Source organism: Garra rufa, chromosome 4 (assembly GCF_049309525.1).
Source record: "Garra rufa chromosome 4, GarRuf1.0, whole genome shotgun sequence".
Lineage (NCBI taxonomy): Eukaryota > Metazoa > Chordata > Actinopteri > Cypriniformes > Cyprinidae > Garra > Garra rufa.
The window spans coordinates 52,923,640-52,937,240 of NC_133364.1; positions in this window are offsets into that span (position 1 = coordinate 52,923,640).

Below are 13,601 nucleotides of genomic sequence, written 5' to 3' on the forward strand. Positions count from 1 at the left end.
GCCGCCTGGACTGTATTCTCGGCCATGGCTTCCTGAGCTCCCAGATCCGCCATGACCGCCTGGACTGTATTCTCGGCCATGGCTTCCTGAGCCCCCAGATCTGCCCTGGAGACCATCCATGTATTCTGTGCGTTCCCTAGTTAGCGGTCTCCAGGGCGCCCACCCTCCCTCCCCTTTGGATGTTATTAGGCGCGAGACGCGCCTTCGGGGGAGGGGGGGGTAATGTCAGGATTTGTCTGTGTTTTGTCCTGTTCTGTCTGGTTTTCCTAGTGTTTTTTCCCCCTATGTTTCCTTGCTATGGTTTAGTCCTTGTCTCCCCCTTCTAGTTTTGTCTGTGTTAGTTCAGTCTATGCCCATATTTGTATTTCCCCCTCGTTATCCTATTAGCTTGTTTGTAACCACGCCCCTGTTTCTGTGTATTTAAGGTCCTGTGTTTGCACTCCCCATTTGTCCGTCGATAACGTTACATGTGCTCGTTCTATGCTCCTGGTTTTTGTTTGTATTACTTTCAGTGTTTCATTTAATAAACTTTACTGTTATCATTTTACTCCGGTTCACCTCATCCATTTCCACTCCTCATCCAGCCAAGACTGTGACAGCTATAAGTTTGATTGCAACATATTGTAACAGAATGAAATGTCTGTCACTTGTATTTTTATTATACATGGAAAAATGGTAATAAAAATACTGTTGTAATGGAACTACAGGGCACTAGAGGGCGCTGATTAGACACCTGGAATGTATAATAGGTGAGTGGTTGAATGAAGAAGTAGATTCAGTTGTGGTAGAGGGACCGCATGGTTCCTTGGAGCTACTTCAAACTGTTTGTATTTTCTTGTGAAGTCCTGGTTGGGAGACTTTTAGTTTTAAGCTCAGCCTGTGAGTATGTTTAAAACAATTGTTTGTCTTCTTTCAGAATGTTTGAAATTCTTACACTTGTTTTTGGTGTTTTTGTATTGTTTTGTTAGAAGGACTTCTTTATTGTCCAGATACCTGATTTGTTTGGACATTGCTAATTGGGGTGCTGTCTGAATGAGATTTTCAGTTTTTTGGACACCATCATTAGGAAGTTTCGTTCCTCAATTGTCTGCCAGTCGTTAAATCAACACATTTCAACGCACTCAATGTTTTTTTTCAGTGACAATTTTTTTTAAGGAAAGGATCATCATCCAACATCTAAGACATTTTGTTTTGTTTGTTATGGGAGAAGTTTCAAAGACATTGGGGGTTTCTTAACTTTATTTTGGGTACACTATTTTTTGATTCAACATTTTCCATCTAAGAAAAAAATAAATATATATATATTTACATAGAACAAACGTTTGCTGGCATTGGTATTTCAATCTAAATGCTAGTGGTTAACCTTTTTAATGTGACTACTTTAAGTAAAATAATGAAAAGTCACAATATAATCATTACTGTTAAGTGTTCATTGTCTGTTTGAACTGTTGAACTGATTTTTACTATACATCTCTGCCATATGTACATCAACTTGACGTGGTCACCACTAGTAAACTACTACTACATAAATTGTAGAAACTTTATTTTTCGGTAAAGCTGCTTTGCAACGATTTGTATCGTAAAAAGTGCTGTACAAATAAACTTGAATTAAAATGAATTGTTCATTTAGGAGTCACATATGTATTGTGTGTAAGGTAAGGTAACAATCATTTCGTGTCTTAGGATATCAATGTATCGTCACGAGCCGCAGGGTGTAATTTGGATTTGTCTGTGCATGTTGTTTTTTTTTTTTTTTTTTTTTTTTTTTTTTTACTTTTAAAGGTCTGGTACCCATCCACTGCCATTATATGGCTGTCAGACTGCACCAGTTTTAGTTAATATTTGTTTGTGTTCTGCTGAAGAAACAAAGTCACCTATATCTTGGATGCCCTGGGGGTAAGCAGATAAACATCAAATTTTCATTTTTGGGTGAACTATCCCTTTAATTATTAAAGGGGTCATCCAATGCCCATTTTCCACAAGTTAATATGATGCTTTAGGGTCCAAATGAAAAGTTTGTAATATACTGTGATTAAAAATTCTCTATGGTAGTGTAAAAAAACACTCATTTTACCTGGTAAAAAATGCCTCTGTTCTCAGCAAGCGATATCAGTACCTGGCCCTTTAAATGATATGATCCTCTGCTCACCCCGCCCTTCAGTTCTGTGGGGCGTGTCATTACATAGCACACAGTCTGCATTTCTCAATGTCAAGGAAGGATCCTCGGAAGCCAGAATTTCGAGGATGCTACGTCATCGACATCCGTCTAAGGACTGTTCCAAGGTCGAGGATCCTGCGTCCTTTGTTCGAAAAATATCCCATACACAGGAAAGGATGCATAAGTCTAGCCTTCACGCTCTTCGCACTCTAAAATCACCCACAATCCTATGTGCGCAGCTTTGCTATCTTGTTCAAAAATACAAAATGTCGGACGTTTCACGAATTCCCACTTACTGATAATAAACAGAGTAAAAAAGATAGCATATAAGGTTAAGCGTATTTGGCGTGCTGTCCAGGAGAGGGCTCCGAGCTCGAAATTCGTTCCCGAGCCCGGGGCACTCCCCCTGCCCGAACCCAATAGCTCCCCCCTATAGAGAGGAGACGGGGTGGTGGAGGGATGTTGAAACGATGATGCATTGGCCGTGTTAATTATCTGTACATGCTCCTCCCGAAATTTGTTAATAAAACATCACTAGTGGAGTCGGAGCGCCAACGGGGCAATATGCTTTCAAATGTAAGTATATATTTACAAATTACAAATTACTTAAAAAACATTTTTGTATTAAAAAGTACAGATTACTATCGTATTGATATTATAAATTATACAAATTACGTTATTGATGGCTAACTGAACCGGACCTGTCATTTCACAATTGTTAGCCGTCACCGGCATTTCTTTTGTAAATAACTAACTTAGTTAAGTTGTCCAAAGTAATTTAACGTTAATATTATACCATTCACAGCATTATTCATAGCTTTCTCGTCTTTTTTAACAGGGACCAAGGAACAAACGGAGGCGTTCATTCGTCTCCGTGTAGAAAAAAAACAGCTGTTTACCGGGGGGAGAGACACCGCGGCGAACGGATATCGTTTAGAAGTAAATTATTTTAATGTTCAGAAGTGATAGCTGTGTAATCTTCTTTTTATTTCTCCCCCCGTCATTCACATATAGGCTTAATTTGGAGAAGATGGGGCTAGAAGGGAGGGTTTCCCACATCCAGGCCAAAAAAAAGTGGGACAATTTAAAAACCAAGTACAAGGTGTGAGACAAGTATGGAAATAATTGTTTATCCACATTGTAAAGTAACTTGTGATTTTTGAAGTTGAATGTTAATCTGACAGACTTGGGCCTGCTTCCAGTAAGTATATGCAGTGTAGTGTACAATAGTACTAATACACTACCATTCAAAAGTTTGGAGTCAGTGAGAATTTTATTTTTATTTTTTTGGAGGAAAGAAATCAATACTTTTATTGTATCAAGGAATAATTAATTTGATCAAAAGTGACAGTAAAGACATTTATAATGTTACAAAAGATTCTATTTTAAACAAATGCTGTTCTTTTGAACTTCCTATTCATCAGAGAGTCCTGGCGGAAAAAAACTACAACTGACAGACCAACAACTGTTTTTAACATTGATAATCATAAATGTTTCTTGAGCATCAAATCCTCACATTATACTGATTTGTGAAGGATCATGTGACACTGAAGACTGGTGATGCTGAAAATTCAGCTTTGATCACAGGAATAAATTACACTTTACTGTATATTCACATAGAAAACAGCTGATTTACACTGTAATAATAATACTATAACTGATTTTTGTAGTATTTTTAATCAAGACTTTTTGGTCTTCACTGTTTAGGAATGTAAGTGTCCTGCCACAGGTCAAGGGACAGAGGATGGCAAGGCGACAGCAGGAAATTGGCCCTGGTTTGCCCTCATGGACGAGGCATTAGGGCAGTATGCAGCAGTCTCGCCCCCTTGCCTTATTGCCTCGATCAAAGAGGAAAAACCAGGTCCAAGCACTGCACAAGAGGCAGATGAAGGGAGAGGCGAGGATGAGGAGAGAGTGAGAGACAGCAGCAAAGAGAGAGCAGGGCACAGAGGAGAGAAGATGAGAAGGGAGCGAGAGGATCCAATCCTACAGCTACTTAAGGAGGATATTAAATGCCAGAGGGAGGCAGATGAGAGGAGGGAAGCAGAGGCCAGAGAGTGGTCCAACCGCTTTTTTTTTTTTTTGCTGTTGGAGAGGTCGGCGGAAAAATAAAGTCAATTAAATTGAACTGGTTTTGTCTTTGCCCCTTAATTATTTAATATAGACTGTTTATCCATTTAAAAAAAAAAAACCTTGTTCTTTAGACTGCAATAGAAAAACAAAACAATGTATTGAACAATATCTTCACCCTTATTTTACAACGTTTTGTGATTCGGTATTCCAAGCTCTACAAAAAACATTAATTTCATCTTTGTTAAATAAAAAATGTATTTGAACTTTCTCATATCTACAACTATATACAACAACTTAAACATTTACAACTATATACAACAAAACAAGAAGAACACGGCCATCAGCCACACTGCCTACAGCACCGCCGGTGCCACTGTTGTTGCTTCAAGGCTGCAGACAGAAGAAGAAAGTTTAGGTTAGTCCAGTGGTAATCCAATCTGTCGTGTAAGATGATAATTGATTCTACAACAGTTGCAGTATATTTAATGTTGTATCACTGAAGGTAAATAAAATATATTTAAAGGGATAGTTCATCCAAAAATGAAAATTCTGTCATCATTTACTCAGATATTTTGAAAAATGTCTGTAACCAAACAGTTGATGGACCCCATTGACTTCAATAGTATTTTTTTTTCCTACTATGCAAGTCAATGGGATCCATCAATTGTTTGGTTACAGACATTTTTCAAAATATCTTCTTTTGTGTTCAGCAGAAAAAAGAAATTCATACAGGTTTGAAACAACTTGAGGGAGAGTAAATGATGACAGAATTTTCATTTTTGGGTGAACTATCCCTTTAATGTACTATTTTGGTCAGTTAAGACCATAATACAGTACATCACTGGTACATTAAGTATATTTCATTTACCTTCTTGACTATGGGTATTTACCAATGGTGGTGTTGTATGTACTTGGATGTAAGCACAGCAGGTCATAGTCCACACTTAATTATTCACCTGACAAAAATAGTCATGGTCAAGAGGTGCCTCGTGGAGTGCAGACACCCCGCCAAGCAACTCCACTCCGGCTCTCCCCACCATCAAGCTCCACAGGTGGCTGGTTGGTCTCCTCCTCCACAACCTCTTCCAGCACATCCCCGACACCAACACAAATGTTGTGCAAAATTACACACGCTGTCACAACCTACAGTGGCTTGCAAAAGTATTCGGCCCCCTTGAACTTTTCCACATTTTGTCACATTACAGCCGCAAACATGAATCAATTTTATTTGAATTCCATGTGAAAGACCAATACAAAGTGGTGTACACGTGAGAAGTGGAACGAAAATCATATATGATTCCAAACATTTTTTACAAATAAAGATTACAGCTGCCAGTCTTTTAGGGTATGTCTCTACCAGCTTTGCACATCTAGAGACTGAAATTCTTGCCCATTCTTCTTTGCAAAACAGCTCCAGCTCAGTCAGATTAGATGGACAGCGTTTGTGAACAACAGTTTTCAGATCTTGCCACAGATTCTCGATTGGATTTAGATCTGGACTTTGACTGGGACATTCTAACACATGGATATGTTTTGTTTTAAACCATTCCATTGTTGCCCTGGCTTTATGTTTAGGGTCGTTGTCCTGCTGGAAGGTGAACCTCCGCCCCAGTCTTAAGTTTTTTGCAGACTCCAAGAGGTTTTCTTCCAAGATTGCCCTGTATTTGGCTCCATCCATCTTCCCATCAACTCTGACCAGCTCCCCTGTCCCTGCTGAAGAGAAGCACCCCCAGAGCATGATGCTGCCACCACCATATTTGACAGTGGGCATGGTGTGTTCAGAGTGATGTGCAGTGTTAGTTTTCCGCCACACATAGTGTTTTGCATTTTGGCCAAAAAGTTCCATTTTGGTCTCATCTGACCAGAGCACCTTCTTCCACATGTTTGCTGTGTCCCCCACATGGCTTGTGGCAAACTGCAAACGGGACTTCTTATGGTTTTCTTTTAACAATGGCTTTCTTCTTGCCACTCTTCCATAAAGGCCAACTTTGTGCAGTGCATGACTAATAGTTGTCCTATGGACAGATTCCCCCACCTGAGCTGCAGATCTCTACAGACATGAGTAGCCACCGTCAGCTAGGAGAAAATACCCTGGCGGAGGGTAAGTCCCCCTAGTGTAGATGGGGCTGTTCTTGATTATGCGTGCATCATGCACACTTCCTGGGTAACCCACAAAGATGTCAATAAAGCGGCCCTGATGGTCACAGACTGCCTGGAGCACCACTGAAGGAAAAAAGCTTTCTGTTGTTGAAATCGTGACCATCAGGGCCACCAGGACATTTTATTCTAATGTGGCAGCCGTCTACTGCCCCTGCTGCCTTGCCAAATGCTTGGTGATTAGCCAAGCGAGCAAAACCATCCCCAACCACTTGGAGCTCCTCCTGTGTGCGAGGGAAGTGGACAAATTGGGGGGGTATTTAAAGCGGTTCCCTTTTACTGGTGATTCACCTTGTAATTTTTACTTCATATAGCCTAGCCTTTTTTTGTTGATCACATATTTTACCATTGCAGCAATGTTACCAGTTAATAAGCTTAACACTCCTATTATGTTGTGGGTCAATTTGACAATTAATTTTTTTCAAAATAAAAAGTGTCAATGGAAAAGATAACAGCTCTGCTCATCTCGACGAGACAGTAAAACCAGTACCACTTGTGTTAAATGCAATAAATACATATGCAGAAAGCACACATACATTATGTTCAAAATGTGGAGAGAAAAACTGAAGGGATCATTTTGCTCAATAGGGTAAAAATAGTGTAGTTGGGGAAAAAAAAACTTGTTCGTGAGAAATAGTTGTTAAATTATAAATATTTTTAAATATCAAATATTATTACAATGGCTTGGTTGAATTCCGGTCTGTTATTTCTTGATAACAGACCACCGCGAAATATACAGCACACCGTTGCCATGAAAAACAGAGCGTTGCTATGGACGCAGTTCTGTTCACTCAGGCAATATAATCGTTTTTAAATCAATAAACTCCCTTTTCTTTGGCTTTCAAGTGTGTTTAAACAGTGCGGTTCAATTTGACATAATCAATGTAATTATTTTTAAATGAATGATAAGAGCATTAACGTTACTTACCATCCCACGTCGGCAGAGGTGGCGACAAATTTAAATTCTCCTTCTTCGAGCCTGATGCCGATGCTGCCTCACCATCTCCATCTCCATTTCCATATCAGAAAAAATGCTGTACAGCAACCAAACCGGTAATGTAAAATTACCAGTAAAATTATGTAATTTGGAGCCAGATTCTGCACAGTAGAGATTTGTTTGGAGCCAGAGTCTGCGCAGTAGAATTCGTGAGGTGGAGCCACGGTAGCAAAATCCCGCCCAAACTCCCGCAGACCCAATCGCAAAATCACAATCATGACACCACACCCCGTTTTTATAGCATAAAATAGCTACCGAACTTATTAGAAAAAAAAAAAAATGAACATGAATCAGCATTATAAGAACTATCTCACATGATGGAAACCATCTTTGGAAAAAAAAATATTTGAAGTGTAATTCGATTATTTAGTTTTTCTTGTGTTCCATTAAATTACATGGAGAGGGCGGGGTTTATGACCTATACTGCAGCCAGCCACTGGGGGGCGATCAAAATGTTTGGGTTCACTTTTCAGGACTCCTACGGCACACTTGGTTTAAAGCCTACAGTTATGGCTGGTACTTCCCCATTTGGTGACATCACAAGCCCTGAAATTTACATAAACCCCTCCCCCAGGAACATGCAACAAATTGAGACACAGCGCATTAAGTGGGCAACTCAAAGTTCTCTATTGACTTTGTCTTAGGGTAAGCTGACTCCTTGTCATTTGAGACATTACAAAAAACAGAACAATGTCTAAAAGCTGCTGTGTGACAAGGTGTACAGCAAACAAGCTTAAATATATATATATACGTTTTTATAAGCTGTCGACCACGAAAACATTTAACACTAATTTTTTTTTACAAAATAGCACATGGAAGAATAAAGGTAAATTATGTGAAAAATAATGTGACTTTTTTTTTTAAACCATTAACACACCCACCAGAAAAAGTCCCTTGTGGGACCACCATGGTCTTCAGCAAGCTCACCCACAAATTCAACTTGTGGTCGTTTGTGCCAAGGGCGGTATTGGCACTTTGCAGGACACATTTTCACTTAACCATCACAGTTGTAGTAGTATCCTGAGTAATGTTTTCACTTCTGAAGTTACTTAAAACCTCAGTGGAGCCATCCTCATCCCTTATAAAACAGATCAGAACAAAGAATAATTCAAAAATTTAACAGCCTGTCAGATATACAAAGTGCAGAATGACCATTCACTCACATGAGCTGGACTATAAGGTTGAGCAGGAGATGATAGCATCTCTAAATCTTCCTCAGAATCGCTATCCAGCAATATATCACTATAAGAAAAAAGTGCAACATGCAAGAATTTCTGCTAAAACAGTTGCCCTTGGTGATTCGTAAAATGCAAGTCAATGGCGTCCCGTACTTAAGAATGAAAAAAAGCATATCAAGGAACACAAAATCAATATTTGTGGCTCCTGGCGAAATGGGTCATTCTACCGTAGACTCACATTTAGAGGATGTTAAACTAATAGAAACATATCTTGCCATCTCAGCTTTTTTTATGATTCAATACAATATATTTTTTATATGTATTTCACCCCTAAATGTTAGAATGGTTTCCTAATGAATGTATTTGATACAAATACCATTTACTTATTGGTCACATGTCCTTGATTGCATCTAACATGGTTTTATAATCCCTGTGAGAAATATATGCAACTTAAAGTGCTCCTATTATGCTAGTTAAAAGGTTGTTAATATTGTTTTATGAGTCTCTTAAAAGAGGTTTACATGTATGCAGGGTCAAAAAACACTTTAGTTTTCTCCAAAAATAGATTTAATTTTACCTCATTTCTAAATGATTCGTAAACGACTCGTGCGAAGCAGTTAGAAGAATCAGTCTCTGTAAACCCCTCCTTTCCGTGAGCCCTCACTGCTTTGATTGGTCAGACGGCTTAGCCCTTTATGATTGGCCCAGAGCCATAGAGAGAGCTCTCCATATGGCTCTGGATTGGTCTACTACGGCGCGTACAGGGCGTGTAGGAAACGAAAAGCCCATTGCCATAACTGAATGACAGCCCTGGAGACTTGACAATACATAGAAAAGATGGTATCGATTGTACCTTACTGAGTCTGATGATAAAACGGTTGGTGATAAAAGTGGCTGATCGACAAGAAACTGACACTATGTTTACACCAAATGCAAGCAGCGCGGCGCGACAAAATACAATAGAACCTATGATGCTGTCTACACTGGATGCGGCACGACACGGCAAATCCCTAAACTACTGACGCGTTCTATTTATGTCGTGCTCACAGAAAGTTCAAATGATTTGCCACAGTCGCTTTGTCGTGTCCAGTGTAGACAGACTTTAGCTGTTGTGGCACGGCGCAACAACCATCACGTCCGGTGAAGACACGGTGTGATTTGCAAGCACGATTGGAAAATACTTTAACTAGTTAGCACAGACCACAGTGGAAAGTGCTCGCAATTTGCTTATGTAAGCGAACCGGGCACATCTCTATGTTGTAAACTTCAACATTATACGAGCCATTACACTGTGTAAAGTCATGCACCATCCTTTATCATTTATCATCCAACTAAAAAGACACACAGTCAAGCTGCATCAATCCAAACATTTTTAGACTACATGGGCCCACAGCTAAACAACATAACTATAGAAGCGAGTTAGCCGGTTAGCTAGACACAACATAACATACACAACTACGTATTTTGAACAATCGCTAGAAAATACAATCATCAATAATTAATCATACTTACAGGTAGAGGTTCAGAGGAGCAAGCATCTGATAAACTGGCCACTGATCCATCTTATAAGAGCAAGCGTTTGGTGAATCCTGCGTTGTACTCCAAATTTTGTCCTCAGTAAAATGACGGGAACACAAGATTGGAATTGTACTGCTGGGGTGTTACTGAAAATGATGTTAACCACATGGAAATATTTCTGTGTTTGTGGGCGGGCAAGTTGTTGAGATGTAGAATGTGGGCGGACATTATGCAAATGTGTTACTTCGTGACGTGCGGCCGTAACAGAAAAAAATTCTAATTCCTGACGACTCGTTTAAGCAAAAGTGAACCGACTCTTTTTTTTTGATAGACAATAACTTTATTTATTGTGCACTTTTGGCTTCGAAACTTTGCAGGTAGTTTATTTTCACCTACAGCTACATGACACACCGCATGAAAGGTCATTTTTGAAAAAGCATAATAGGAGCACTTTAACTGTACAATTCATTATTTTCATTGAAAATACTGTTCATTCATTTACTCCCATATCCTTGCACTCTTTCATGTTGCGCCCTCATCCTAGACGGGCACGTAACATCAAATTTTTTTTTGATTTTCTTGGATGCCATGATAGTGTTTTTTATTCTTGAAACAAAAACAAAAATTTTTATGTATACAATATGTCTTGATTATTAAGTGCGAGTACTTTTTCTTACAAAAAAGTACAAACATTTTGCTAAAAAGCATATATATGCTGTTAATGATCCTCACCTCACAAAATAAAACCAAATTATGCCTGTCAAATTTTTTATTTAAAATGTCTTGTCTAACAGGGTGGAACGTAGTATATCAGGGTGGACCACCAGTGTTAATAGGTTCTAACAGTGCATGAGCTTACCATCATTGTCCTGAATTGTTTGCCATCTGTAACATGTGGAACTGTACTTATGCAATATTGATTCAAAACCATACAAAATCCTTTGATGCAGGGACACAAAAAATAGTCACGTGTGGATTCTTATCACTATCAATCATGACAAGTGGCAAAACAATTCTCTGTTCAGGTGGCTAGAGAGCAGGGCTGGACCTAAAGTCTGCAGGTAAGTAGATCTCCAGGAACAGGGTTGGGCACCCCTGGACTAGATTAAAAAACAAACATAAATGCTCTTGTTTGTAGACACTTTTTATGCACAAAAACGTAATATTTACATATTTCTTTTTTTTTTTTTCTGCCTACAGTTTGACATTTTCAGTAAAATAAAACTATTTCTCACAATTAACAATTATCTTTTACTTCACAGGATGAACAGAACATTTATTACTATATCAAATATGTTTTTAAATGTTTTTGACCGGACAAACATTCTCCATAACAGCCTAACAGGGTGGAACTTTAAGTGATGGAGAGATTTTACGATTCAATTCATTGTAAATATTAGTTAACAAACAAACAGGAAGTGTTTCAATTCCGTAAAAGTAAATTCAAACACACTAGAACAAATCTCATTGGTTCATGGGACATGCCCACACACAAGCACTTGGGTGTATGCAATGTGCTGTACATTCAGTGTTTATGATGGATCAGTTAAATCTGTCTGTCAAAGTGACTGTATCTCTTCAGGAGACTTAGATTAAACCTTTATAAATGTGCATCTTCCAATGTTATAATTTTATGTTATAATGTTATGTTATAAATTTAATGTTATAACATTTTTGGATGAATAAAGTTTTGCTGTCAGTAGAGTAACTAAAATGAAAATCTCTCAAGATTAATATGATAAATATAATGTATTTCTAAGATTCATATATACACACACATAAGAGATCTTTTTGTAAAGGTGAAAATAAGATGGCTTCTGCTGACACACTTTCATCTTTCCTAGAAAATAATGGACAAAGTGAACCAGTGTTATGCATTGAGAGAATTCCCTAGTAAAAGCACAGATGTTGTCCCAGACAATTGGCTTGTTGAACAAAAGTGTAATTGGCCAAACTACAACCCAGCTAAATGAAAGGTAGCAGTGAAGAATGAAGAGTCTGTACAAGATGGATGGAAACTCTTTGAGCCTGTTCGACTGCTTAAGAAGTGTGGTAAGAATTGGTGCAAATAATAAAAAATGTATTATATCCATGCTCTGATTACTATACATGCTTTGCTGAAGAACTGTAAATATTATCTATATCTTTATTATTAGAAACATTAGAGAAAGCATAGAAGTTGCTAAAAAAGTATGTGGATTCAGTCAGGGAGCTTACTAGAGAAAGACAGAGGAAAAGGTGTTTGCTGAAGAGGTCACAGGTTCCTGCTTTGCTCCAGGAGTCACCACAGAATTCATCTTTTAAAACAAGACAGTCTTTAGGCAAGGCACTAAAACGATCACTAGGTTTACTCTGAGCTTTACCTAGCAGCCCTCAAAAAAATTTAGTTTACAAAAAAGAATTGCAACATCACTGTGCCTTCTTCCAGAGAAAAAGAAAATGAATCATGTGACCACCACCACTACTACTACATATGATCATGTCAGGGACTTCTATGAGAGAGATGACATCACAAGGCAAGCGCCAGGAATGAGGGCTGTGGTCACAGTCAGAGAGGGAGGAGTGAAAAAGAAAATCCAGAAACCGCATTTAACAATGTCTATTCTAGAGGCTCACCGTTCAAAAGTCTATAAATGGACATTCCACAGAAAAACAAACAGTGTTCCAATCACTCACCGTCAGGGGGTTGGTGTTGTGGACTTTCGTACTGGTGCAGGGATGTGAGGGAGGCAGAGCGAAAGTCCACAACACCAACCCCCTGACGGTGATTGGTTGGAACACTGTTTTTCTGTGGAATGGTTGATAGCACCGATTGTTTTTTGGCATATCTCGGACCCTAGGCTCACCACAGAGACGCGTTTTTTTTTACAGCCAATTTGTGGGGCAGGCAGCGAGCGGATCATGAAGAAAGGTCAGCTGAATGTGACACAATGTTTCAGTCTTGAAATCGCTGATACAGCCTTTTATGTTCTGAATGTAGGTTCTATGACTGGGATTTTTACTGGAATGCAGTATAAAGGTTGAATTTAACATAGGCCTATATTGTATTTTATTTAATCTAATTAATAGACAAACATAGTGTTTCAGTGAAGAGTGAATTTTTCACGTAGTTTCATTTTGAAATCATTTATCATCACACAGTAAAATAGACCTACATGACATTCCTTCTATTAACTGATCGTCTTTTTTCTGTATTTGTATTATTATTATCATCATCGTTATTATAATTATTACTATTATTATTAGCCTATTATTTAAGTATATATTTTTTTCTTTTATATTTGTTTCCCCCTTAATTTTGATCTCTTAACGTTCTATATGGAAATGATACTGTAAAATGCTTGACATAAGCTATATGACTTTCTGATTGTTTTTATGCCCGTGTGCCCATAAATGAGCATGTTTTCATTTACAAATCAAACTACGTGAATGATTCATTCTTCAGTGAAACACTATAGTATTAGTCTAGTCTGTTTGTTAGATGAAACAAAATAAAATATATGTTCAATTCAAACTTTAA